Consider the following 24,098-nt stretch of genomic DNA (forward strand, 5'->3'; position numbering starts at 1 on the left):
TTCCTCACTCCCTTCAAATTATGTTCCATATTCCATCCACCCTTGAGAGGTTTCCCCTTCACAACACCAAGCAATATAAAGCTATATAAGGTACCTCCTTCCAAGTATCTTATGGCTTTAGGTATATTTCACCTGTTAGTCTATTTCTCAAGAGCAGCCAACAGATTATTCACAACTTCCATAAAATTATTCCTAAAGCTAACGAAGTGGAGAAAGAGAGTAGAAAGCTACAGGATGTTCCTTTAGAATGCAAAATGGTAGAACACTCAAACTGCTGAAGATTTCTATCACCAAAAGTTACAAATGGACAATCCAAAGAAAATTCCCACCCAAAAGAAAATAATTAAAAGTAAAACAAACAAACAAACTGATTTCTAAGCATCAGAAAACTACATTGTCCTGGGCCTTCCAAGTTTCTGCCCTCATCTAGTCTATGCTGATTTCCAGCCGCTTCATCCCAGACTAACTAGCCATGTAGACAGATGCTCACTTGGCCTTGAAGCACGTGGTTCTCTAGAAACGGAATTCAGAGTGTGGTAGTGTGTACATCCAGTTGGCACAGGGCAGGGATGGACTGTTGGCAACATTCTCTGAACTAAAACTGGATACAATTTTAATCTTATATTTTAAAAGGTATCTATAATCTATGATTTTGAATGAACCATCATTCTGGGCATGTTGCCCACAGAAAGGAAGCAAGCCTAGTCAAGTGACATATTGACAAAGATAATGGACAAATAACGTAGATAATTCCATTGTACCTCCAACTGAATCAATTCCAGCAAAATTACAGTCAACACAAAGCTATGTCATGCCGAGATTAGATAAGAAGGTACACTCCTCTATTTCCTGCTAAACAGAGCAACAGCTATGACAATAAAAGAACAAGGAAGACTTTAACTATACAGTCGGCAAAGAGGGAAAATTCCTCAAGACTTTTCCCATTAGTTTTCATACAAAAATATAACACTCTGGTTTCAGGTACTTTCTACTTTAATTCATTTTTACTAGAAGCTAACTTAACTGTATGAGACAGCATCTCACAAAGTCACTTTTCCATTTATTAATCATTACTTATTTATTATTTATTGTTAGTTACCAGCTATAATTTATCATTACATATCGTAAGATCAATCCTTATCCATTATCCTTTAAAATCAATCAATCAATCAAATCAATCCTTATCCATTATCCTTTAAAAAAGCTTGAGGCCTTGTGACTCCATTACCTTATTTTGAAAAACAATCCGTGCTTTTACAAATCTTCAGACGTGTGATAGTTTCCCTTTATCCAAATTTGAAAAACATTTAAATGGCTTGAAAGACTGCTACAGTTTAAGTGTTACAGTCTTATGCTTTTATGTATCATACATCCTATTTAAGAGTGCAATCATGATCCTGAATTTCAATGAGCCTCTTAAAAAAAATCAGAATACAAGTACAGTATAAGCATAAGTCATACATATGCTAAGCCATGCCTTGTATTAACCATATATTGTTTTAACTATACTTTGCTGATTTAGCCATAATGACTTGGATCATGCTAAGCCATAAATTGCCCAGATATTTTGGAGATCTCTGGTCATTCCTCATCTACAGCCATGCTGGTGGGACTGACAGGAGTTGTACCCAAAAACATATGGAAGTTCCAGATTGGGAAAGGCAGTTTTATATCCCACTTTACAAGCAATTTAGCAGCAACTGTTTATATAATCCTCAACAGAAGCTATGCAGTACCTGAATTCCAATGTGACAGATTTGAATTATTACCTCTTGTCTACCACTCAGCAGCAGTTAGAAGGCTTCATTGAGATTAATATCCATAACACTGCAATGTACATTTAGAAACAGATTCAAGACACCAAAGTCCTTTCTTCTCCCTTTCCAAGCAACTCTGGAACATAAAAGTACATTGGGGGTCATTGTTTTGCTTCTATGGTCTATAGAAAGCTTCATGGAAGCTTGTCAAGAAAACAGGAGTGTCAGATAAGCTTCCCTGAATGTTTTCCTTAAACCGCTACAGATTTTCTCACACAAATTCACAGCAGCAACAGTGGCACTCAACTCACCAGGCAAGTGATCCAGTGTGTACCACAGATCAGGAATGCAAAGGTTACAAGCATGTCTGCTCCTGAGTTTTGTTTTGTTTTAACTAAATCTTGGGTCTAAGGAAAACTGTAAAAGATATACACTTAGAACAGGGGTCCCCAAACTCTTCATTAACCCCTTCATGAAGATTCAGATTGTTCATCAAACCCCAAACATTTATTATATGGAAATAATTTAATAAATACTACTTTAACTAATAGTACCACCACCAACAACAACAACAGATAGTTCCATAGACACTTGGGGGTCAGTATTGAGCACTCTGGGGAACCCTGACTTAGAATGGAAGAATGGAGTGCCTCTGATCCCATTCTAGTAACAGAACTGAATTCTCTATCCTTTCTGATAAAAGTCTACTCCTGTTTACCCCAAGTTCTCTTCATTTCAGCACCCTAGTTTAATTAGAGCTGCCATATCTTTACTCTTTGGTACCTTTAGACTTTTGCGGCTCAGGTACTGTAGCCCTAATTTAACAGAACAATATACTGAGATACAGTACTGCTGTTGTTAAACAGTCTAGAGTCAGAAACCGATCCGGATCTGCAGAAAACAGGCATGACTTACTGTGGGGTCCCAAATTGGGGGGCAGGGGGGTGCTAAAGGTTACCTTTTAAATTTTGAGAAAATGTTGTGTTCACTTCACAATTGGCTGCTGTAAGGGATATAAACCATTTCAAAACAACTTATCAGAATGCTACCTGCCATCTTCTCCAGCCCACCCCATTTGGATGTTTGCTATGGTTAACACCTTTCTTTATCCTTTTTTTCTGAATACGTGTGTACATTTCCAAAGAAAGCACTTGGTTTTTGGCGCCCGCCAATTGTAAAATGACAGAGTCCATTTGGAGTCCTGATTCTTGTCTTTCTTGAAAATAAAGATCTTGCTAGTATTTTACTGTGCAACAAGCCAGCATCCATTATTATTATTATTAAAGATAAAATAGTGTTTAAAAATAATTCAAAAAGGCACATGGGGATGGAGCAGATATCAAACAAGGGGACCACAAACATACTGGCACTCTGCATACCATGGGGCAGGGGACAGGATTACTGGAAGAGCACCTAATTTGTAATCAGAATGTAACATTCAGTCTCTAAGAAGGGCTGGAAAGATATCTGAATTCCTGGAGTATCAATGGCAGTCAGTTGCACCTATCATGCGAAAATGGCACAAAAATGGGCAAAACTGAGTAGAACTGTTATTAAGTTACTGGTAATTCTACATTAGTTTATCTACGGAAGAATCTGCAGGGAGGACTGGCTTATGATGCTATATTTTTATATGATGGTAAACTATAGGGATTCTTTATGAAGATGGCAGTTTAGAAATATTGTAAATAATAAATAAATACCAGTTGATGAAAAAGCTTAACAAAGATAGCAAGCCAAGCAACAGCTTTGTGGCTCTGAATGCAGAGTCTCAAGCACATGGAGCTCTTGAACCTTGATGTCTGATGACTGAAACATCCCCAGGCAGCAGAGGTCCAGGCAACCCAACAGCCAGATGTGACAAAGCTTCAACTGCCAGCAGCCCAATCAACCAGACCGTGGTGAAGGTAACTCAGATTTGGAGCTCAGCAATATCTAACATGCCACAGGTTGCCTCTACTGGGATGGCAGCAGTGGATATATATTTGAATAGCTTCAAAGCAGCCCCTAGTGATCTTTCACTACCCTAAATGAAGATCCATTACAACACATAATTACTAAATAGTCTAAAACGTATGCCATTTTAAACAACATGTTATGGAAGAAGACCTGAAAAGGCAGCTTACACCACCTATCACTTCTGATCTCTTCTCTACCTCAGGTACATAAGGCTCTGTGTTTGTCCTCAAGGGTGATCTTTTGGCAAGAGTCAAGAGTCTTTGTGGCTGTCTCCTGGCATGCAGTATGTTTCTAGTCTTCAGAATTCACTGGTAATTTCTCGTTATACTATATATCTGGGCATTGCCATCCTTATGCTGCCTGCATCATGGTTATCTGTGGTGAGGCAACAAGGCAATCATACGGTACCACAACTTAGGTGTTTCTGTCAGATGTTCTGATGCAAGTACATCATGGCATTTGTGTGATTACATAATCCTAGGCATGTCATTTTGGCATCACTGCCATTTCCTGCAAACCCCACTAACTTGGGTGTTACTTTCACATGCTTTACAGCAACCTTTTTCAACGTGGGCATCTCCCAGATGTGTCCCCTTCCACTTCAGACTTCCCAGGCAGCATAAACATTGTTGAGAAAACTGTGTAGCTAGGTTGGGGAAGAATCCATTACGGTATGCATGTCACCCCCAAAGTTCATACATGGTTCAACTTTTCCCCATGAAAAATATATTTAGGCAGCAATCTGTACTCATTTACCTGTGATTAAACTGGGAAGGAACTCAATAGGATGTATAGTTCTGAGTAGTAGATATTACAGAATTGTCCTGGCAGAAAAACATTTTATCCAAACAAATACAAAACATTACTTGGAAATTTAAACTGGAATGCTTGGAAGTATTTTCAGATATACACAGCTGAAGAATATACTTTTCCCTAATTATTTGAAGAAAAATCATGAATGCATGGAAGACATATAGATTACAGTAAAACTCTAAATGCACACACAGAATCACACACATATATCCCATGCTAGGGACAGGAATCAAGGAAAAAAAAAACCTTAATTACAAGTTTGATGATAGAAATGGCATTCCAGCTGTCCAATCTGACTTGACTGACATCGTGAAAGCAACACATAGGGCTATTTAAGGGCAAATGCATTCAGCCAGAATGAAGATGCTTAACAGATATACACTCTGTCAATATCCTCTTGCAATCTCTTTCAGATCTGCACCAACGAGCCAGCAACAACTTGCACAATACTTCCGAAAGGCTTGTAAACAAACATTACGTTTCCAACAGCAATTGCAAGACCGTAAACAAATCTTCCTGCAGCTGCAGCACAGCTGGTCCAAACATCTTTGAGATTCTTCTGTTAAGCACTATGTGTTATAAACAAGAACATAAGCTTCCTCCAAAAAAAAAAAAAGTGTCTTTTAAATTGCACAGTGCAGGTAAGTCTCAGCCTCCTTCCTGAATTTGACAGCCTTCTTTTTCAGCAAGACTGACATAGAAATAAATAAACTGAGTTTATTTAAAGTGGTCAATTGCTCCTTCACTACTATGCTGGGGTATGAGCATGTGGGCATAAACATACGTAATCTTTGAAATTACAAACAGGCTATGTGCACACATACCTTTACCCATGGTTAACAGAGCCATAGTTTACTCAATCTAATGCAGCCTTTCTCAGCCTTTTGACCCTGGAGGAACCCTTGAAATATTTTTCAGGCCTCAGGGAACCCCTGCACATTCAGGCTCAAATATAGGCCAGAAGTTACAAAATTATTGTATATATTTCACGTGTAAGCCTGTATATGTGCATTAACACTGTTCTTAAACTAAAAATAAAGAATGAAACTTACCTCTTTAATGTGAAGTTGCCCAAATCTGAAATAATTTTTTAAATAAATCATGATCTCTCAGGGAACCCCTAGTGACCTCTCAGAACCCTAGAGCTCCACCCTGGTTGAGACACCCTGATCTAATGTTCTTGTTTCAAACAATACACTGAATCATAAACTACAGGTTCACACAACCCTCCATACTAAAAAGTGGTTGGACGGCTTGTGATTCATGTCCAGTGTGAACACAGTGACAAAATCACTAACTGCAGTCTTACTCTACAGTGCAGACAGGAGGAAAGTCTAACAAGTTAATATTCAAACAGCTCTTTTCTGACATGTTATAACTTGAAGTACTATAGTTGCTAAAAGAACAGCAAGGAAACAACTCTGCAAAAACTATTTTTTTGCCAGTGTTTACATGAAATCATCTTCTTGTGGATTGACATATTTCTCCAACGTAAGAAGTGTCTCACCAAGAGAAATGTATAAGAACGGGGGCCACTTATGCACCCTGTTCACCAAGAAACTCATGGTTGGTTGTTTATTCGTTTAGTCGCTTCCGACTCTTCGTGACTTCATGGACCAGCCCACGCCAGAGCTTCCTGTCGGTCGTCAACACCCCCAGCTCCCCCAGGGACGAGTCCGTCACCTCTAGAATATCATCCATCCATCTTGCCCTTGGTCGGCCCCTCTTCCTTTTGCCTTCCACTCTCCCTAGCATCAGCATCTTCTCCAGGGTGTCCTGTCTTCTCATTATGTGGCCAAAGTATTTCAGTTTTGCCTTTAATATCATTCCCTCAAGTGAGCAGTCTGGCTTTATTTCCTGGAGGATGGACTGGTTGGATCTTCTTGCAGTCCAAACTCATACGTTATGCAAATTATGTATAATTCCACATAATTTATTTGAATTGAATCAAATCAGAGAAAGGATAATATTGGAAAGTGATATCAAAAATCACCTAGCTGAACTCCCCACCAATGCAGGAAATGCTTTGCAGTAGTATCCCTGGCAAGTGATCTAGGTCTGCTTAAAAGCACGCAAAGAAGGCTCTAATGCTTTTCCAAGGCAATTTGCTCCTCTGCCCTAACTTATTCAAATTTGTAATCAACTATCTAAAAGAACAAAAAGATACACAAACACCCAAGTCATAAAACAGGATGCATGATTTAATCACATTCAATCAAGTGTTTCCTAGAAATTCACTCTCTACATTTCAAAGGAAGCCTGTGAGGAAGGTTCTCAGAAACCTAAAATCTATGCTCAGCATCCAGTGCCTTCTAGAGAGAACAATGGAGTATAACTTGAGTAAATGACATAATCAATGCATTTTTTTTTCTCTTTTTCTAGGAACCTCTAAAACTGTAACACAGAAATAATCCTGGGGATGTTCATGCACACTTTTAAACACAGGATCAAATAGCATTCAATGTGTTCCAGTACAAATCTGCTCTATTCTACAGCCTCTGCCAAGATAGCCTTCTATGAAGTACTAAAAGTCATTTTCATCTGCTTTTCCCCAAACTATAATGGATGAGGTAACTCTTTGTCTCAGCTTGTGAATGGAGTACAAATCCATTCATTCAACACCAGAGGATTTTCCAATGGCAAGCAAAAGAATTACAACCTAGTTTTCACTGTCATTCCAGTTTTCCAAGTAGAAGGATTTGACGGCTCCATCACATAAGCCCCTATTTGCAGATGGAAGCCATACTAAACAGAGAAGTTTACCTTTTCAGTTGAGAGGGGAAAACATTAGTCCCTTGTAAATTATCTACTTGTAAGAAGATACTGTAGCCAACTGTTCTGCTCTGAATGGATGACCCTAGCCTCTAATTTGGGATAATGCCTGGAATCTCACAACACCCCTTTTCTCTCTCATTCTAAGTGATTGTACACTGGCTCTACACATCACTGGTACCTGCTTGGAACTCTGTTTCCCACCAACAAAAGCTTCAGCTGGTGAAGTAGCACTTGGGTAGCCCTCCTTCCCAAGAGTCAAAGTATTTCTCCAATGGTTAATTGCCCTGTGGCCCTGTACAGAGTTCCAAGCAAAGCCATCCAGAGGACCAAGGCTACTGGGTCTTTTTTCCACTACCATCCTAGCAAGGTGAGCTAAGTTTGGTATAGAATGAACTTAACACACCTGTTCACAATTCACTTTTTATTTTGGGATATTCAATTTATTACTGAATAAACCATCATATGGAAAACTAGAGAGCCAGTTTGGTGTAGTGGTTAAGGCATCAGGCTAGAAACTGGGAGACTGTGAGCTCTAGTCCCACCTTAGACACAAAGCCAGCTGGGTGACCTTGGGCCAGTCACTCTCCCTCAGCCCTAGGAAGGAGGCAATGGCAAACCACTTCTGAAAAACCTTGCCAAGAAAACTGCAGGGACTTATCCAGGCAGTCTCCAAGAATCAGACACGACTGAACAGATTTTTTTTTTTTAAAAAGGAAAACAATAGCATAAATTCTCTGGCATAACTGAACTGATCTCTCAAACTAATCTCCTTTTCTTAACTTACTCTTTCATTGCCATGTAACCCTGCTGAATATCTCAAACAATCCACACAATTATCATGGTGTACTATATATAAAAGAGGACCCAAGCACATGCTAAGGCCAGATTTGTTCTGATCCAATATTCCCACACAGGGTAGGGCTAAGTTCATGGTGAATTTGAAACTGAAGCACTCACTGATGCTGTGCTTCTGTAACAGTGCATCGGCACATGAAAGAAATCCAGTGTTTTACCAAGAATTCCTTCTTTCCTCCCTTTGAAGCCCTGTCCCCTAAAATCTGCTTCAGAGGGTTCCTCAAATTTCAAAAGTAAATTTCAGGTCTGTGGGGGACTGTAGGAAAGAAGAGGAATTCAATCTGCCAACAATTCTGCTGATGGAAGGACCCTGGTGTGTGCCTGTGAATGGGTGGGAAAGAGAAGAAGTGGGGAGGGCGGTAGATTACCAGTTATTTTATTTTTCATTAGCCGAACATTAACACATAAGCATATATTAAGGAAGTACAAACAATCCATGGTGTCTCACACAGTTATGGTGACTGTTAGAAAGAGGTACATTAATTGCATACCGTATACAGTTTGAAGAAAGTAAGAATATACTTCCAGTACACAGAGTTAGTTCTCTTGTGGTTTTGAAAATGCCAGATTATTTAACCCACCATAAGACAGCCTACATACTAAATTTAAGAAGTACCATTAAATGATTTCTTCCAAGAGGACAAAGCAAAGGAGGTGGTTGAGCCTGGGGGGGGGGGGAAATCAGGGTGTGAGAAACTAGCTGTATGTGCAGATGTATGTATAACCAGGCTGCTTAAAAAGCAGAGGAGCAGTGAGTCGTGTAATGCAATTTAATCAGTTAACTCCTGCCTGGAGGGAACATTAAGAGAGAGTGGGAGAAATTTTTTTTTCCAAAGTTCCCAGCCCTATGTATGATCATCAGCCACAGTCTTTAAAAAACCACTACCGATGCTCTTTCCTTCTGATAAAAAGCAGCAAGGTTAATAAGGCAACCAGGTGACATAGATTTGCTTAAGCCAAATAAAAATAGTAGACCCAACAAACCTACATCAAGAGTTAGGACCAAAATACAGCATTAAAGTGCAAAACGTCCCTAATCCCTTTGCCGAAATTACCTTAAACTCTCTTCATTTCAGGCAGGGAGAAAATGCTGTTGACACATTATGAGGAGTTAGAATCTTTTGCGATATTCTGCAAAGCCCCCAGAAATTAACCAAGTAATTCCCATCTAATTTCTGCCCACTCTGTTTTAGAGATCTCTCCACTTACAATGGATGCTACTGAGGCATATTTTAGTACAATAGAGTATTTGCCCTGCCTGTATAAGATGCCAACTATCTAACTTCAAAAATTAACAAAAATGTGGGAAGGCTGCTGTAGACAACCCTGAAAACCTCTAACGTGGTTTGATCTGACATAAAAATCTTCCATCTGCTTTTCCTGTGGAAGATTCTGTCTTTTTAACAGCAGTTCCCACAGTACACTAAGACAAGATGCCCTACTAAAGTAAGAAGTGGATATCTGACTGTTGCAGAATCACCAACATCAATATGAGTCAGGAAGCCCTTGGTCCCAGATTAAATTAAATTTGTATATGATTTTAGGAGCTGCATAAGACTGAGTGATCATCATCTAAGTAGATAAACAGGCCCAAATTCCACCACTGCGTCAAAGTCACAGCAGAATCATCAACCTTGCCCATGCAGAAATGGGAACGGGATACTGTCGTGACAATGCAGATGTCAAAGAATGTCTCTAATTTAAACGATACATTTCAAGCTCTTGACAAGTTAGAGTAAACATACCAAGAGATTTTTTAAAAAAAAGCTGAACTGAGCCAACTGAACTCATTTTCAAATGCAAATACCAAATGTAATTCTACGAAATGAACTGTGATGCATATAAATAAAAATGCTTATTAAGGGGAGAATTTGCCACAGAAACAATCACTATTAAAGGTTTATTATTTATATTTCTATCCACTTCCACCCTCCCTTGTCTTGCACTTGAAATATTGTATTTTACAGGGAAAAATACCTCCTACCTCTTAAGACATCACAAATGAAGAACACATCCCAATTTCAGTGTTTGCTATCCTTGGTTTTAGAAGGATCAAGCAAGGTGCTGCTAAGTAAGACTATCTGCATGAGACCCTGGGGTACATTTTTGTATCAGAATAGATTATGTTGAGCTATAATCGGGTGTATAAATTCAGTACTTTGCGTTGTACAGTAAGGTGGCTGGGCCAGATTTGTACAACCTTCTGTTCTCTCTCTCTCTTTTTTTTTTTTTGGTCTTCTTTAATTTTTTTTAAATCATCAAAACTCAAAATCAAAACTTCATTTTTTTGCATTACAAGCAAATAGTCCAAAAGCAACTTCCAGATGAAATTGAAGAATCTAAGAGTGATAGAACTGTCTCTTCCAAGACTGAGAGTGGAATTATTAGTGAGATGCTGGATGAGGATTACAAAAAAGTATTGGGAGAAAACCAAAGGAGCAAGTGACTTGCAAGTCTTACGTAAAATTGATCTGGTGGAATGCCATGAAAACAACCTGGAATCTTTGAGGGTTGGGGGGTAGTGGGACCAACCTTCTGTTCTTTTAATTAGAACTCCAAGATCCATAAAGTGAAGCCAACTGCAAACTCAGAGCATTTGTACACCCCTTGAGCAAAGTGTACTTTGCTACTTGATCAAGTATATCACTCCACCAGGAGCTGAGCAAAACTCAAGTGATTCTTAACTAGTCTGCATCATCATGGTAAACAAGCCATCTTAAACAATTTTAAAATTACTTATGGAACACAAAGCGCCGCTGTTTAAATGCACTATTATATTTACACAAAGATATTTGTAAAACAAATTACACTGCAAATAATAATTTAAAATAAGATATGATACCACAATGTGGATTTTTTTGCTATTTAGGATTACCTATTTTGTCATTTATTAGCCTAATTAAAGATTCACTCTAAATTATGCTCCAACATAGCAACCTATTCACCAAAATTTGTATGGAGAAACATATGTGCAAGAAAAACATTAAATATTATTTAATACTTTTCTTAAGGTTTCTCATTTGGCAATGCCTTAATGGACTTCTACACAGCTTTCAAGGGAACCTATCAATAGGGAGGGCTATTTATGTGTTCCACAATTTCTGAAAGCACAGAACAAACAAGAAATAAAATACTGAGCACAGAAAAGTTTCTAGCCCCTGCAACTAGAGAGAAACTCAAGAGTTTTGTTAACAATGCCAGATGAATCTTTGAAGTCAAAAAGTAGACAAGATTTCCTGTTGTCAGGATTTTCATGTCCTTCCTGTTGTCAGGATTTTCATGTCCTTTCTGATAACAAACAGATATATGCAAAATAAGCAAGAACTAAGCTATGTTTAGTTAACTGGTTTTAAAAACTTACAATTTATATTCACATTTAATACATATTTTGTTTTCTTCTGGTTTGTATTGTTATTTAGATAGTTTTTTTTAACAGATGTTGAGATGAAATTGATTGGTTTCTTTAACTTTATTATTTGCATTACTTGTATTTGATTCAAAAACTCAATAAAATTATAGATACACATACAAATATGTTTAGTTAGCTGATTAAAAGAAGCCTGCAATTAATATATGCACGTAATACAGGTTTAAATAAAAAACTAGTCGCACCCATCTGAACTAACAATTCCTTCCCTTTCACCTAAATGTTGTGTTGGTTGTGTACACCTGAGAGGCCTCACAAAGAAATAATGCCTTATCACTTCCTATTTGCTTGCAAATCTATTCAAAGAAAACATAATCAGATTATAACTTCAGCAAAAAAAAAAGTCATAATACATACAGATTGCAAACTAACTAAAGATTGTTCCTGCTATGGTTGGGGGGCTGGGAGAGATAGACTTGAGAGCAATGCCAGGTGACTTCACCCAAAGATGAGTAAATCGTTCAGCCACAAGCTCCTGCAATTATACTTCCTCCCCACAGATGCCACATGCAAGATGCCATAGCTGCCCTTCCCCATTATTCCTGGTTAACTCGGTAAATAGGGACTTTATGTACTACCAGGCTCCTGTACAAGGGCTCAAATCCCTTTGTTCCTCTCACAGTGTTTTATTAGCACAACAAACACCACGCAATAATCAGCGTATCTGAAGTCTGTGGATACTTCATGATCAAAATGGAAGAAGGAAAAAGTGTGCCTGTAGGGCCTGCCTTCAGAATGATTCCAAGTCATTCCTAGGAAGGATACCGTACTGGGATTTTTAAAGTTGAAGCTGTGCTTTTTCTGCTGCTGTCAAGTCAGGCTTGACTCCTTGTGACTGCCTGGACAAGTCCCTGCAGTTTTCTTGGCAAGATTTTCGGTTTGCCACGGCCCTCCTCCTAGGTCTGAAAGAGAATGACTAGTCCAAAGCCACCCAGATGGCTTTGTGTCAAAGGCAGGACTAGAACTCACAATCTCCTGGTCTCTAACCTGGTGCCCTTAACTGTTCTTCAGGGGCTATTTTAACCATACTCTAGAGCAGTGTTTCTAAACTTTGGCAACTTTAAGGTGTGGGGACTTCAATTCCCAGAATCCCCCATGCTGGCTAGGGAATTCTAGGAGTTGAAGTCCACACAACTTAAGGCTGCCAAGGCTGAGAAATACTGCTCTACCGAGAAAGTAGCAGAGCTTTAAGGAGTTGTCCCTGCCATGGAATCATTTCCTGTGATAAAATCGTCCATTTTCAGAAAAACAATTGTTTTGGTTAAAAAAAAAAAACCAAAGTAACTTTTTAAATGTATATATGAAGACATGCATAAGCTTCCCAAACATCTTTTGAATGCATTCCCACCTCCCCAAAATAAAAAAGGTAAAAAAAAATCTGTCCTTCCCCTTTAGGGAATCAGCATCATGCCTCCTGAAGCCCTTGAAAGTGGAAAAGAATATATTTTTTAAAAAACCCATGTTTCTCAGAGAAAATATAGTCTATTTCTGGGCTGTGGAGATAATAATTCTTAACTGACTTACATGGTGATTTCAGGAATGCTGAAATAATATATACTATGATGTATTCTGGCCTAGCTAAAATATTTCCATCTTCTATTTATAGTATTGTAGTATGAACAGCAAAGATAAACTGAAAGCAGAATTTGGATTGCACTGCAAAATTCACTAAGGTCTTTGGAACTGTGGTATAACAAAAGCCACAGTAACACAAGCCAAGATTTTTACTGCTTTCGATAAACCCCATACTTCTGAGCGACATTTCATCATGACTTATTTAGAATTCAGCAGAAGACCAAGGAAGTTTTTCATCTTGTCCCATTCCCCATAAACAGCCTGTACATTCAACTCACCATCTTTGTATTAAGCATATTACGTTCCAATCACATAAACAAGCCTATTTCAATTTCCTACTTCTCATGCACTCAACAGCAACTCACCTCTAATGAATAACAATCCTTCCAAATGATAAGATAATGTTTTATAAAACCAGAACAAAATTATAGGGCTTCCCTCCTCTCCTATTTAGGGTACCAATACAATACAAATGATTGGCATAGGAGAGTGTAAATAAGCAGGCTGGTAAAGATATTTATGCTCTAGAAACTTTTCTGGATTTATATGCAAACCAGCAAAAAAGTGTTTTGAAGGTACTGGTAAAGATGGTCCTCACCGAAATGTTAACCATCAGAAAGATAGATTGGAGAAAGAAATTACAATCTCTTAACCAGGGTTTCTCAACCAGGGTTCTGTTGAGCCCTAGGGTTCTGCGAGAGGTCACTAGGGGTTCCCTGGGAGATCATGATTTATTTAAAAAATTATTTCAAATTCGGGCAACTTCACATCGAAGAGGTAAGTTTCACTCTTTATTTTTAATTTAAGAACACTGTTAATGCATATTATGCAGGCCTACACATGAACTGAATATAATAATTCTGTAACTTCTGGCCTATATTTGAGCCTGAATGTGCAGGGGTTCCCCAAGGCCTGAAAAATATTTCAAGGGTTCCTCCAGGGTTAAAAGGTTGGGAAAGGCTGCGTTTAACTATAACGAAGGAATCACCACTGTGGCTTCACTAAATATCCCATCAAATGATTAAATTTAACTACAATGTGGTCTGATGTTTGAATTGATGTATCATGGCTTGCAGTTAGCTGGCACATGGTTTCAAGGAGGTTTGCAAGCCACCACTGGTGACAAGGGTACTGAAAAATAATGGCCAAGACATGGTCATTTGTTCTATTTAAAGTATATCTTCTCAAACCCCTTAACGTAACTGCAAAAACATTAAGAGCAGATAATAGGTAATACTAAAAATGCCAGGGGACTGCTAGAATGTGCCTGCACTAGTGATAAATCCCTCTGTCACAAGTCTGTCCAAGACCACAAATAGCAGCTATTTTGTATAGCAAAATGCCACACAGTTCATCCACTTCTACTCCTTAAAATAATTTCCCACTCATTCTATTCCTTAAAATAAATTCTCAGCCATGTCTAGTATTATCAAGTGTCTCTTAAGAGGTGCTAGTGGTGTGAGAAAAGGATGTAGGGAGAGAGGTTTGGAGGAAAAAAAGGAGGTTCAGGGCAGAGATAAAGAGCTGTACAGCAACTTTATATAACTGAGCTGAACAACTGCTGGCCATTTTTAAAAAAATGATCCCTTAAGTACTCAAGTTGAAACCTGCAATGTGTAAATCAAGCCTTTGTGAGACTAACGAAAATAGAGTCCCCTCAGGGCTCCACAAATACCTCAGTGAAATCACTAAAGCTATTCCCAGACCTTGAGTTAACAAAGTCTCCAAAGGGTTTCCTGACAAAATGCACAATTAGAGATAGTTCTCAGATTTCCCCCAAATTATCTTTATATTCTAAGAAAGATTAAATAAGCACACAGTAGTTAACATTTTAAGTGAATGAACACTCTAACAGATGCATATTCAGGAGCAAGTCCACCACCTTCAAGGAGAGTGGGACTTCATTTTGATTACAGTCTCACTTCAATTTATCCAGTATACAACCTGATCCTTTACTAGGATTTCTATCAATAGTGTACAGAACAACATTTTTAGTTCAATAGGAATCACCACTTTTTTATAGCAAAGTTACAGTAGGTGCACCTTTGAAAATAATCACCATGGATAAATGTACCATGGTGGAGTACCAAGTTTGGTTAACTTGTTCCTCACTTGGGAATTCCAGCTATATTTCCTCTTAAATTATTAGTCCAAGGCTGCCTCTTCCTCTTTCTTCCACAATTATGATATAGTCCAGTCTGGCAAGCAGGACACTGCAGAAAAAAACTGAGCAAACTTATAGGTGAAAGACTGTTGCTAGCCACTGAGCTGTCTAAAGCTACATTAGACCATGGAAGCAAAAGAAGAAAACCAGCTTTATCAGGGAGAGGAGGAGGAAGAGGAGGAGAAAGAGGAGAAGGAGACTCCAATGGAAGGTCTAAGGATTGGAAGATAGAGCCAGAAGAAGACAAAAGAGAGACTGACTGGAAAGGAAGCAGGACAAAAAGGGAGAGAACAAGTGGGTGGATAGTCAGAACCTACAGAGGTGAAGAAAACTGAAGTTCACAGATTGGAAAGAGCAAGCCAAATCTTTGGCTGCAAGCCTGTGGTTTATTTTCAATGCAGGAAACAAAATAAGTTCCCATGCATTGTAAAAAAAAGACACATACTATGTAGAGTAAAGCAGTCAATAGGCTGCAATCCAGTTTATAGTTGTTTTCCCTCTTGTACCATTATGTTACAATTTTTAAAAATGATCTACACCTACATAAAACTAATTATTATTTCCTAATCCAATGTGATTCTAAGTACCCTAACTCTTCATGGCTGGGCTTGTTTATTACCTTAAGCTGGAAACTATATTTTTAAAAACAACCCCACTAGATCTGCAATTCAAAAAGGATAACTTTCTAAAAAAAGGCTGAATATTGAGGTTTCTACACATCACTATGAGTCCTGATTTACTTTTTTCCCTTTCAAATTTAAGTGGGAGGAGAGATTTGTGTATATGAACACAATGCTCCACATTTATAAAGTAATTTAGGATTTAAAAATAACATAACCATATAATCCTCACAATATAGCTTAAAATGGGTTAGCAAATAGGGAGCTCCAACAATGACAGTCTCGCTTATGGACACTGAATCTCTTGGATGAGAATGGCTTTCCAACCAAGAGTTTGCCCCTTCCAAAATTTCACCAAACTAGACTGTTTCGACTGTCTCACACTAATCAAGAAGAAAGGAAGATTTCATCTGAAGTTCAAATGGTCCCCCTGCAAACAGACACCAAAAGGCATTCCCTCAGACCTCAATATATGTAGGAGGACCTCCTTGGTTGTCCCCATGACCAACAAGGTCTATAATGGCAGAGATGATTTGGCAGTTGTCGAGATCCCAAATTGGTTAGGGCCTTGTATGTATAATCTCAAACCTGGCACAGTACCCCATTGATAACCAGGGTAGTTATTGTGACCATGTGTGCCCAGTCAGGCACCCTACTCAGCAATTCAGCCAACACATCCTGCATCTGCTGCAACATCTGGATCAAGCGCAAGCGTTTTTCCACATGCAGCATATGATCACTTAAACATGAGACTACCAGCACATGAACAACTGTTGCTAAGTCATCCCTGTCCAGGAATGTGGAAAGTTGGGACTGAAGCTGGCAAGAGGCGCTCCTAGCCAAGGGAGCCAACTGGGCTTCCAGAGACAATGATGACTCCAGGAGAATCTCCAAACTATGCACTGGTACTCATTATCAGGACCATGTGAGACAGACAAGGAGTAAGAAACAGCCACATCTATAGGAGAAAAAAAAAAAGCAGTGGAAGCAAATTACTGTGGCCACCCCAATATGGCCCAATGTGTTGGATTTGGTCTAGATTGACCAAGACAAATCAGCATTCAAATGTCAATAGGAAATTTAGGGACATTCACCTCTTTAGAATAAGCATTAAAAAAAGAGGTAAACCAGAAGAACGAAACTATGTATGCTGCCCTCAGCTCTACTGCGGAAATGTAATTATTACTACCCTGAAGTATCATAATAGAAACAAAAACTTGCAAAAAAAGTTCTAAGGCAAAATTACTAAGTCTGTTTCTGACTTCCACAAATACAAATGTCAACACCAGATTACCATTTAATAACTTTAAAACTGAATTACTTTTAAGTATCTCGCATATCTGGATCACAGCCCTATCAGTAAATTATTTATCTTCACCTGAAGAGACATCAGCCAAGTTTATATTTAAATACTAGAGATCCAAATCAAATCAGGAGTCTGCTTACTGGGGCACAGGGCTTGGATGTTCTCTGTCAAATGACTCCCAAAACGCATGAAAATTTCCAGCTGAGGAACAAGAGAGAACATACTGTCTTTCTTCCTTATTGCTCCCTCTAGCAATGTGTGGCTGGCTTCCCTCAATGCAATACAGCAAAGCAAAATCACAAGCAGTCCAGTGGAGATCATTTAGGAAGCAGCTTCCTCACTGCAGAGTAATATAACCATTTTTTGTATCACCGCCTTTTTCTAGGGAAGGGGCTAGAAATGGAGTACATTCAGAGGAGACCCACAAATTCGGTAACTTTGAGAAACATGAATACCTTCAACAAGACAGCCAGTGTAGCACAGATGTTAAAGCGTTGGGTTAGAAATAGAGACCGCCAGGTTCGAGTCCATCCTCAGCCATGGAGTCCACTAAGTAACTCTGACTAGCCCAACCTGCTTCATAAAGTTGCTGATGGGATAAAATAGAGGTGGGAGTGCTATTCGTGCTGTCTTGAGCTCCTAGAGGAAAGGTGGGGTATCAATCTAAAACAGAAATAAGCGGACCTTTGACTTCTCACCCCATATCAGAAAGTTCATAGAAGAAACCTTCATGCAAATGCAAAATACTTCATTAAGCTTCACTCACAGAGGCTATGTCACCCATGAATGCTGCCACTGTGAAAAGAATCAGACAACAAGCCACAACTCTTTTCAATTCTGCCTCACCTGCAACTGAGCACTAGGATGACACAGGCTATGCTAACAGCAGTCACTGGCTTCCCTTCCAAGTGGCCACAGCTATCAAACCATGGGCTGCTCTGCCCATAATCGGTTGGCTGTGCTAGCCAAAAGACGGGCTCCCACTAGTTTCTCTTGAAATAAGCCAAGAGGAGGGGGGAGGAATAGATAATGTTCCAAGAAGAGCAAACAAGGGTCAGAAGATGTCACTTGTAAGTATAATGGAGAATCCTTGCTTACCATGTCACAGCATCTTGAGCAGCCTACTGCATTTAAAAAAGAAACAAACGTACAGTATACAATGAACACACCTTTGCACAAATTGACCTAGTGAAAAAGATGTTTCGTTTTTAATTGTCTCTAATTGCAATAAATACAGACCCAGCCACTCATTCCACACTTGTAATGAATTAATGTAAGGAGGATGGCTGGAGATAGAGATAAACCTATATATGGAAAAAGCTTTAAAGCTGTCAGGGTTGACAAGTCAAGGGGTATGTGTCCTTTGTGTCCATATTGAGGGAGAGCTGCATATTCAGCTTGGTCACTGTCGATGTCAGACACACACACTCCTCTGAACTGCAGAATACAAAACCCTGGCAATGAAGAAAAGCAAGCTGAAGTGAAACAAGGAAGGAGGAAACAGGTCATGAGATAGACAGGCTTTATGAGCAATGAAAAGAAATTACAGGTGGTTCTTGCATAATAACCACTCGTTCAGAGACCATTTGAACTTACAATGGTGCTGAACAAGTAGTGCTTACGACCGGTCCTCTAAATTCTGGCCACTGCAGTGTCCCCACAGTTAAGTGATCGCCATTTGTGACCTTCTTTGCCAGCTTCTTATAAGCAAAGTCAATGGGGAAGCCGGCAAGAGGGCACAGATGGCGACCACATGACATCCTTGCTTAATGACCTGCAGTGATTCGTTCAACAACAGCAACCAAAAGTGCTGGAATTTCCATTGCTAAGCGGTGCAGTCACATGACATTGCACTTTACAAATATGTCCCTTAGCAACGGAAGTTCCGGTCCCAATTACCGTTAAGTGAGGACTACCTGTAGTAGTTGGGTTATATAAAACGTCTACAGTTCTAATCTGGCTTTTTAATCACACTAATTGAAAGCTATTTCCAAGCAACACTATGCTGATTTAGGGCAAATCTACTTCCTCTGTTTTTTTTAACCCCAAAATGACTGATCTGATAATTTATATACATAACTCTGTTATTTTCACTCTAATTTTTCACTTAAAGGAAATGAGTAAGATTTGCTAATATATGTCAAATATGACCAACACACAAAATAGCTTTATTTCGAATATTTCAGTGCTGATCTACTATTTCATTGCTAAAAATAGTCCTCTCTCATACAACCTTCCATCCTCAATAAAGACAGCTTGTCTCATTTCACTAACAGACGTACAAAAAATACCAGGATCCCAAAAACACAATTGCTGAGTATTTATATTAACTTTTTTGTTTACCAACAGCAAAGGCAATGCATAAGGCAGAAAAAAAACATGCAAAATACACATGGAAAATTAAAGTAATAAACATAGCCTAACATACTCAACAGCAGTCCATCTAAAGCAGTAAAAACTAAACTCTCTCTAATCAGTAACAATTCCAAAAGTAGGCAGCCCTACTTTTACTGCCACAAATGGTGGCAACTGATGGAATTTGGAGCATGGCCCCTCCCTAAGCTGATGCCTTCCAGATATGTTGGAACAACAATCCTAACAATTCCTAGCCAAAACATCAGTAGTTATAATCTGTACTAACAAAAGCTTTGCAACCATCTGCAATTACTATTCATGGACTCAACTACATTGTTAATATAGTTGAAATAAAAGAACAATGAACCCTATGTACTTCTTTACAATACTTTACCCCCTTCTTCTACATGCATTTTAATCACCCGCAGAGCGATTGAACAGATTATAAGGAAATCTCTAGGTTGTAAACTAGGCTAGAAAGTCCATCCCACAAGAAGGCAATGGCAAACCACTTCTGTACTGTTACCAAGAAAACTACAGAAGCTGAATTTAGGTGAACATTCTGAAAAAAGATCCTGTACAGATAGTCCTCACTTAACAACCACAATTGGGACTGGCAATTTGGTCGCTAAGCACCACAGTTGCTAAGCAGAAAATCATGTGACCATGATGGGCTTATGACCTTACTTCTCCTTCAGTCATTAAGAGAAGCACCGCAGTCGCTAAGCAAAACATCACATGACCACAATTTACAATTTCACTTCCGCCTTCTAACTCTGCTTGTCACAAGCTGGTTGCAAAGCACACAAAGGGCAATCACATGACCGCAGGACACTGTGACAGTTGTAAACGTGAGGAGTCGTTGCAAAGCTATTTTTTACACTATTGTGACTTTGAACAGTCATTAAACGAGGCAGTTGGTAAGCAAGGACTACATTACTCCCTTCATTGAGAGCCAGTTTGGTGTAGTGGTTAAGGCATCAGGCTAAAAACTGGGAGACCATGAGTTCTACTCCTGCCTGAGGCACAAAGCCAGCTGGGTGACCTTGGGCCAGTCACTCTCCCTCAGCCCTAGGAAGGAGGCAATGGCAAACCACTTCTGAAATCTTGCCAAGAAAACTGCAGGGACTTGTCCATGTAGTCACCAGGAGTCAACTATGACTCAAAGGCACAAGAAAAAAAAAACCATTAAAACTTATGAGTATTTTTTAACTGATGTATTCATTTCATATTGACCAATACAACTCAGCAATATGTTAAGTAGCATTCCAGAATGTAATTCTTTTTGTGTCTGCAAATTTTGTGAGTCAGAAATAACCAATTCTCTCTTAAAATTAGGAACATTTTAGTAACATTGACATTTTAAACAAGTTTCACGATTAATCCAATACTGCCATTAAACGTGCCCTGAGAAATGGTAGCAAAGTAGAAAGTAGTTTTTAATATATTCAATGAATAAGTCACTGTTGCATTCCCCACCTCCCCATTTACCATCCTCCTTTAAAATGTGAAATGCACACAGGAACAATACAAGGCAATCGTCAAATGAACTACTGTTCTGTTTTATTCCATTGCTGCTGGTCATAATATTTGGATAAAAGTTCCCCAAGGAACACTCACTGCATCACAGGTGTGCAAACATTTGATTGTTTGCGGTCAGGAAGTGTCAAAAGCATCCTTCCGAAATAATTACTTTGTCATTAAGAAAACAAGTTCATTTTTTAAAGCCTACATTCAGACTTCAAAATCTCATCTCCACCACACACATTGTTCAAAGCAAACCAAAGAAAAGACAAATCCAGCATGGAATAACCTGCTAAGATGCTGCCTCCACAATTTATTATTGCTTGCAGACAGCCCGTTTCCTTTGTGCTTTGCGTACAATGGGATGAACTGTGGAACTGATTTGTTAGCTATTTAAATTCCATTTGACAACCACAAAGCAACAATTTAACCTTTGAGACAGAATATTTCTTTGAAGTATTAAGTCTATGTCTCCAGATGTACAAAGGTGACATGGAACTGTTCCCCTCTGCCCAATCTCCCCAAAGCAACAAGTCTTTGTGCAGTGATTGTTGTAACTTTTCTACCTTTATGTTGCTGACTCAAGTCAATCTTTAACCTTAAAATCTCATTTTACTCCAAACTGCCTTCCTGAGGACTTGCAAAACTGTACAAATACCCCTCCAGTATTTTCAAGAACGCAGAAAGGAATTAGGCTAAGGGACAGAAAGGATAAGATTCCTGCCCCATTGGCAAGGAATGGTGGTGGAAGAGTTAAGGAAATTGAGCCCTTGTACAGGAAAATGAAGAATGCATGTTCAACCAGCACAGGAAATGAAAGAAGGAGAAAACTGTCACTTTACAAAAGACATACAGAAAAAATAAATCTGCTTTAAGGCAAAAAGGCTTGAGACAGATGTGAAAGAAAGAGTTAGTGAGAAATTATACATGAAAGAGAGGGCAAAAGTTAACGCCTTTTGCCTATTTAGGGGAGTCCACAATGTCACAGTTTAGCAACTAAGGTCCAACTAGCTACATATACACAGAGACAGTAAAAGAAGTTTGTCCCTTAGCCAGAGAAAGATGCAAGACCAGTGATGCTCCCTAAAGCCTTCCTTCCGTAAGTGTAAGAAGAGAAAGGTCCACAAATTTCAGAAAGGAATTGATAAAACGACAGAGGGTTAGAGTTCAGGAGGACTATAATGGTACACAGCACAAGTCACCAGGCAAAAATCTATGGACACCTGCCTGGTTCCATGTCAGAACTGAGGTTATTTACTTTCAGAACCTTTTAATTAACAATCAATTAAATCCACCATACCCAGAGAACACCAGCTGGGGAAGGTCATAGAATCAAATTGTTCATTAGCATTAGCTGAGTGGAGCCACAGTGTAATCACAGGACAGTGATCTTACAATGGGTGCTAAAATAGTTACCAGTGCTGACCGACCAAGAAATTCCACGGCTAAGGAAAAATCAGTAACCAGGTTCATATATCATACTCAGCATAGTATAGCTTTGTTTTTGGCTCAGCATATTCCACCAAACTGTGATTTAACAAACCATGGTTTAGCTAAATTATGAATCGAGCCTCTGCCTAAGCCTAGCCTTCTTTGAAGATTATGAGGATATGGTTGGAAAGCTCTCAGTGCCTGTGACCCTAAATTCACAGGAGGAAGAGTGGGGTACCAATACGAATAATAAGGAAGCATCATGCTGTACACAACACGCCATTCCATAGGCCAGTGAGGCTCATTTTCAACCAATCTTTCTCAACCTGGTATCCCCCAAATTTCTGGACTTCAACTATCTTTCCATGGCTAGGATAATACAATGTTAAATCCAACATAACTAGAATGCACAAGGCTGAAGACGACTCTGGTGAACAAACAGTAAGTTTTTTTTAATTTTTTTTACAAAGCACCTATAATGGCTTTTGACAAGTAACTATTATTATGGTGCTCCTGCAAATTATATAATTGCTCCTGTTCTGAAAATCAACCAGCAGCTGTGCTTTTCCAAATGCTCCCTCTACTACTGACCAAGACATGGCAATCCGGTGAACTTAATATATTAATTATAAACCTCATAATTAGTGTGCAAACTATGGCTACTGACAAATACCTGGTAGCTTTCCAGACCTGGCAGTGTACACAGTGGCCATTTACATTACTAATTGCCTCCACTGGACAAACAAGTGAGAGTATATGCCTCTCTTAATCTCAGGTCTGGCTGCTATTTCAATTCATTTGGATTTTTCTGATTTATAAAATGAAGATTCCTTGTTTTCTACACACCTGTATCAGTATCCAGCAGGGTGTGTGTGTATGTGTCCCCCAATTAGAAAACAAACACCAACCAAAGCCAACACTACAGAGTTTCCTTGCATCACCCTCTTGATAAAAAAAATCCATAAAAAAATCAAGAGGAAGATGCTGTGCGGACACCCACTGGACTTGAACAGATCCAATCTGAAAAGTATGCCAAACAGTTTCTGCACACAATGCACCCAGAGCCCTTATTTTGTGGAAATTCATTTTTACAGCCGTATTGGGGAAAAAAAACTCAAGATATTTTGGCAGGCTGCTGGGAAGAAATAATGTACATGGTTAGAAGAAACTGCCAAGAGCTCTGACTCTCTTTCCCAGGATACTATCCTGGGCAAATGGAGTAAAGAGATCCTGCATTTATTCATAGTCGCTGTCTTTTTCCCACTCCCCACTTAAATCCCATCACTTAGAACACATCTTCTTGGCACTTAATGACCGTATCAAGTACCCAAAGGAAGCAGCAGCTCCCCTCCCACCTACTCCCTGAAAACTACAAGGAGGACCTATTTATAGACCAGTTAAGAGAGTGTGGGCATAAAATTATTTCATTTCCTGTTGCATTGAAAAAGAAATCCACATCTCAGATCAAAGAGGAAACTATCCTTCAACATCTGGTAACTAGAATCAATAATAAAACTTCAGTGGCATCCCCAGAGTT

General features: G+C 39.0%; 1 protein-coding gene across 1 annotated transcript in view; it reads right to left on the reverse strand.

Moving 5' to 3' along the window:
• Window positions 1–24,098, reverse strand: part of LAMC1 (laminin subunit gamma 1) — a 126,977-nt gene that overhangs the window by 102,114 nt on the left and 765 nt on the right. The window lies entirely within an intron of this gene.

Source organism: Candoia aspera, chromosome 3 (genome assembly GCF_035149785.1).
Source record: "Candoia aspera isolate rCanAsp1 chromosome 3, rCanAsp1.hap2, whole genome shotgun sequence".
In the NCBI taxonomy this organism is placed as follows: Eukaryota; Metazoa; Chordata; class Lepidosauria; order Squamata; family Boidae; genus Candoia; species Candoia aspera.